The sequence below is a fragment of the Corylus avellana genome, chromosome ca7 (assembly GCF_901000735.1).
Source record: "Corylus avellana chromosome ca7, CavTom2PMs-1.0".
Classification (NCBI taxonomy): Eukaryota; Viridiplantae; Streptophyta; class Magnoliopsida; order Fagales; family Betulaceae; genus Corylus; species Corylus avellana.
Genome location: NC_081547.1, coordinates 12418866 through 12425196, shown reverse-complemented (window position 1 = coordinate 12425196; position 6331 = coordinate 12418866).

The following is a 6331-nucleotide window of genomic DNA, read 5'->3' as shown; positions in this document are numbered from 1 at the left end:
TTTTCTAGAATATCTAAAACAAAACACCTTTTAAAATAACATTTTCATATTTTTCTCCAAAACCACCCCAACCACCAACTTGCTGCCGGAGACGATGCCGCCGGGTAAGAACCAAGCTCCTCCTCCCTCTCTTCGGCGCCCCTCTCTCTCACCGGCGGCAATAGAGAAAAAAAAATTCTTTGTTTCCCGGCAACAGAGAAATTTTTTTTCTCTGTTCTCTGTTGCCCGGCAGCAGAGAAATTTTTTTTTCTCTACTGCCGCCGGTGAGAGAGAGGGGCGCTGAAGAGAGGGAGGAGGAGCTTGGTTCTTACCCGGCCAGCGTCGTCTCCGGCGGCAGGTTGGTAGCTGGGGTGATTTTGGAGAAAAATATGAAAAAGGTTATTCTAGAAGGTGTTTCATTTTAGGTATTTTAGAAAAAAAGATTAAGTGGAACACCATATTTTTGTTATAGTGTTCTACGCTGATGTGTCGCCTTCTTATTGGAGGGAACAAAGGCCTTAGTTTGTACCAAGACCCTATAGAAGTTATTCTCACTCTCTTAACACGCATTTATTATAATGGCTAATGTAATGTGTTTTAAATAAATTTTTTTTTTTTTTCATTTTAATCACTTTAAAATATTAAACAAAAAAATTACTTAAAATACATCACATCAATCAATATAAAATAGAAGAGTGCCGATATTCTTTACGAAACATAAATTTGGAATTTTGCATTGCATTTTTGAACGCAACAATCAACAAGTGTTGAAAACGTTTGGAATGTGATGTGAAGAAGACTGAAGCGTGGGAAGTGCCAATTAGCAGCCGCAATAGTTAAAATATAAAAAAAAAAAATCACTTAAAATAGATCACATCAACCGATATAAAATAGAAGAAAACAATACTGATATTCCTTACCAAACATAAATTTGGAGTTTTGCATTGCATTGCATTTTTAAACGCAACAATAAACGTTAGGAATGTGATGTGAAGAAGACTGAAGCGTGGGGGAAGTGCCAATTATAACAGCCGCAATAGTCAAAGGTTAGGTTTGAATGGAGGCTTTGGCCAACTCGATTCCCTGAAAGGTGACAAAACTTCTAAAAAGATTTATATGAATTAATTCGAAATCTCCTTTCAACCAGTAACGTTGACAGAACAAAGGAAAGAAATGACCCAACAAGTCATACGTTTATGCTTCGCAAATTTGTCATCTGCACTGCAGCAGAAAGTGTCTAAGCGGAATGTTTCCCCACTAAATTTCCAACTTATCCTTCCGTTCCAAGAAAGTCAATTACGGTTGCCTTCAAATTTCTCCAAACGCCAAAAGCCTCCCAATTTCATCAACAAAAGTATATGATCCACATTTAACAAAAATAAAAAATATGGTCCACGAGACTATATACAAAGCCTTAGAGACAGATATCGACAGTAAATTATATAATTGTTAGGATATATATATATCCTTCCTATACCCTTTGACTAGGTTGAGACTGTTTGATTTTTATTTATTTATTTATTTATTTTATTTATTTATAATTTCATTTAGGATCTCTGAATTATCATGCGTTTTGAGAAAACTCTCTAAATTTCAAAATCTCTCAATTTCACAATTTTATCTCCTAAACTTTCAATTTGATGTAATTGACCCCTCTGTCAATTTTTGCCATTAAACCCTAACGGAAACCACTAAAAAGACCAAATTACCATTCAATTTTCGTTTTCTTTTAATTTGAAATTTGAAATTTTATAAAACTTTTAGGGGTATTAAGGTCATTTCATCATTTTAATGTCCAACGGAAGGGTAAATTGTATCAAATCGAAAGTTTAGAGGGTGAAATTGAGAATTTTAAAATTTGGAGGGTCTTTTTAAATCCCGTGGTAGTTTAGAAATCTTTTGTGAAGTTTTCCTCCCCTTTTTTCTTTTTCTTTCTTCTAATATTTGAGATGTTTAGCTTTTCTTGGATAATTTGTGTTGTCTGAATACAAGAAGTGTATATAGTGTTTACCAAACAAAGATTTTCTCCAAACTCTCGGTCTATAAAAATAATGTGTTCCTTTGCATGTGAGGAGTACATTTTTTTTTTTTTTTTAATTGCAAGAATAAAATTAGAAGAAATTTTAGGGATAAATGTAAAATCTCTTTTTTTTTTCTTTTTTTTTTTTCTTTTTAGAAAAAATTTGTTATAATTCTAACATGCAAATAGACACATGTTATTTATATATACCCAATTGAACAAAAGTTCATCAACCTCAATTTGAAAAAAATAATAATAATAAAAGACTTGGTCAGTATTTACCTTTTGTTTTATGCAATAAAAAAAAATTCATTATTCACACGCGCAAAAAATAAAAATTAAAAAAAAAAAGCATGTAAAGCTAGCCCATGGTGGTGGACTAGTCAACCACAAAAAACTCTGTATTTCTGGTCAACTTGAATAAATAGCAGGCATGTAGTCCCAACTTTCTCAGAAACCGGGAAGACGAAATTAAGCAGAAACAACATCCATTGCGCTCTAAATATATTCCGTCGATGCTCAACGGTTGATGCATGAAATAGACTGCACGCAATGAGTCAATCAGTTGCCGTTGTTGGCGGAAAGATAGTCGTCATGATATTCACGGTCTTCTTCTTGATCGCCTGTCTCGCTCTCTACTCGCTTCATGGATATACCAAATGGTTCTGGAAATTGTTTGTCGCCGGCGGTGATGGTTCCAAGGTTGAAGAACATCTTGACGCTGACTGCGTGGTTTGTCTAAGCCGCATATCTCGGAGTGAGAAGTTGTCGGTGCTTCCCGCTTGCAACCATGGCTTCCATGTCCACTGCATCAAGACCTGGTTGAAATATCATCCCACGTGTCCTCTCTGTAGGAAACGTGTCACCCCTCTGCCGCCTCAACTGCAGCACGATTGTCTTGATCCTTCTCTCTTTCGTACAATTGGTAAATTCATGGAAAATTCTTTCAACTCGGATCTTTCATCGGTTATTTGTGAGATTATCAGTAATATTGAATTTTAATTTTTTTTTTTTTTTTTGAATGTCAGGTAGGATATTCAGTTCTTATTCCAAGATTATTTATCTAGTTGGTTCAATGAAATTCTTTATATATTTATATATACATATGGACACAAATTTGTTAGAGAAATTTTTTTAATTTATTTTAATAAATGTCAAGTATCATAAATCAATCGATGTTTGGTTCCTTTCGGCTGTCGTTTCACTTTCACATTCCTTTTCTCCTCTTCTCTGAGTTTTCTTTCCCTCTTCTTCTCGATTGCGGAATGTAATTTTTTTTTGGGCCAAACTGTAAGAAGAATTTGTAGTAAAATGGACCTATAAGTTTTTTAAGTATAATAATCTACGTACAGAGATTCAATCTGCATGCAGAGCTATGGACATCTGATTGAAGGGGCAAAATTATTCCTTAACACGGCAGCCCATTGGGAGGCTAAACATGTTAAAAGAATTGGCAATGAGGCTGCCCATTTATTAACTAAGTTTGCTTTTGGTTCCACTGTAGAGCAAGTTTGGTTTCTAGAATGTCCTACATGCATGTATCCAGGAGATTATTCTTGTTGAGCACGAACGTTGTTAATAATACAAGTCTGGATTCTCTCTCTCTCTTTTTTTTTTTTTTTTTTAAAAAAAAGTATAATAATCATAGACGACTAATCAACATCCCCTCTCCCGCTTTGAATAAAAATTTTTTTTTAAAAAAAATTAAATAAATAAAAACCCGACTAAGCAACAGTTGGACTTGAGCCCAACTTTAAGACTGACTTGGACAATGGACTCGGACTCGGACTAATTGCTCAAACAACTACTCTTGTCATTTAAATCAACTGAATTATTTCACAGGTAGTTTATACTATTTTAAAATGTGTAATTTGAAAATGCGATTTTTAAAAACGCAATTAAGTGTTTAGTAAAATTACAATTTAACCTTTAAAATAATGTATTTTTAAAATTGTGTATTTTTAAGAACGCATCTCCTTGCTTGTGGCTAGGGACGGAGCCAGAAAATTTTATGGGATGTTAAAGTATATAAAATATATATATATATATATAAAAAATAAAAAAAAATAAAAAAAAAAAAAGCAAGGAAGAAAGATATAGATTAAAGTGGTTTGACATATGGCCTACATCCACATGTCAAAGCCTTTTCTTGACTAAATCTTTTTTTTTTTTTTTTTTTTGAAGTAGAAATACGTTCTCATTGATATAAAACTTAAGAGGATAGAGCGGAATACTCCATCCTAATAATATCAGTGATACAATCAGGAATAGTAAATAACCACTGAGTTGTTACATTATTTTTTACAGCCATCTTCGATAGAGTATGAGCCGCTTTATTTCCGTCTCGACAAATAAAAGTCATCTGCCATTGGGGGATTGATTTTAGCGCAGATTTTGTATCCTCCAGTACCATTCCTAATGGGCTCCAATCTTCTTCTGATCGATTTATTCCATCTATCACAAGCTTCGAATCGTCCTCAAAGTGGATCCTTTGGAAACCCAAGGTTCTACATAAGTCAATTGCCATCAAAACTGCACCCGCTTCAGCCACTGCCGGATCAAGAGTGCCCGAGAAGGTTTTACATTGAGCAGCAACAACCAAGCCCATCTTATCCCGCAACACAGCTCCATAACCCACCCTTCCCGTGGCTTTTTCGATAGAGGCGTCCTAGTTTAGTTTCAACCAACCCGGGGTAGGAACTCTCCATTTCGGGCAAGCTTCCATCGTTCTCCCACTTCTGTGTATGGTATTGGATTGCAGCAAATCAGCATAAGTCGCTGCAGCAAGTGAGGCACTCTGCGTCAGTGCATTAGGAGTCATGAACGTCCCCCCATGCACGACCGTGTTTCGCCTTAGCCACAACTGTCGAGTAATACCTGCAAATTGAATTATTTCCTCCGGCTTACATTTCTTAAAAACTTCATCCACAACTTCAGAAAAGCTCGTTCCATAGCTTGAGCTTTTTTGTAATTTAATGCTTCCCACACACCAAACATCCCTTGCCGAAGGGCATTCCCACAGAATATACAGCGCCGTTTTCTCCTCTAATCCACAAATACGACATAGTGGATCATCAATAATTTTCCTCCATTGCAGATTTTTCTTGGTAGGAAGAATTTCGTGGCAAGCTCGCCACAAGAAATTCTTTTCTACGTTTGGTACTCGCAATCCCCATATCTTTCTCCAAATTGAACAGAGTCCTTTGGTAGAAGAGCTTTCAGCCAGCCCTTTTGTTTCCAATTCCTTCTGGATATAATAAGCAGATCGAACAGAAAACAGGTCATTTTTTGTTCCTCGCAAAAAACACACATCTTCTTTATTAGAATGGCTGACTGGTAATGAAAGAATTAACTGCACTTCCTCTTCAGAAAATAAAATTTCAGCAACTGGGTCTTCCACCAACATGTGTCTGCGTCAATAATTTCACTGACCTTGGCATTTGGACGTAGCAAAAAAGGTGGAGAAAGAATCTTGAAAGTGGAAGGGTGAGGAACCCATCAATCTTTCCAGATGCGGACTGTCAACCCACTCCCTATCCGCCACATCAAACCCTCCTTTAAGAAAGTCTGAGAGCTGTGAATGCTCCGCCACACATAAGATGGGCGATGACCGAAGGAGGAGTCTAAAAAATTTTGCCCCCTGTAATATTTGGCTCCCATTATACGAGCTATCAAACTAGTCGGCTGTTTCCAAAGACGCCATGCTTGCTTTGCCAACAAAGCTTTGTTAAAACTTCTTAGGTCTCGGTATCCCATTCCGTCATCGCTCTTAGACAAACCCAAACGGCTCCAGCTCATCCAATGTATCCTTGACTTGTCTTGATGCCCCCACCAAAATTGTTGCATTAAAGAATTTATCTATGAACACAACATTTTTGGTAAGAGAAATACATTCATACCATAGGTTGGTATAGCTTGAATGACAGCCTTGAACAAATTTTCTTTCCTGCTTGAGATAGAAATTTTATTTTCCAATCCTAGAGCCTCTTCCAAACCCTATCTTTTAGCTTCTTGAAAGCCGCCATTCGAGATTTTCTCACCAACGCCGGTAGACCCAAATAGGTGTTGTAACGTTGTGTGACTGGGATCCCTGCCGCCTCAACAATCTCCTCTCGGGTAACTAATGGGGTGTTTTTGCTGAAAAATATAGCCGTTTTATTACAATTCAGCCGTTGTCCCGAGGCTTCTTCATACTTGTGTAATAGAGATGTCAAATTATTCCATTGTGTAAGAGAGCTCCTGCAGAAAAGTAAAATGTCATCTGCGAAGAAAAGATGACTAATTCGTAGCTTGAACTTCGACGTAGGAACCCTCATAAGAGCTCCCTCCATG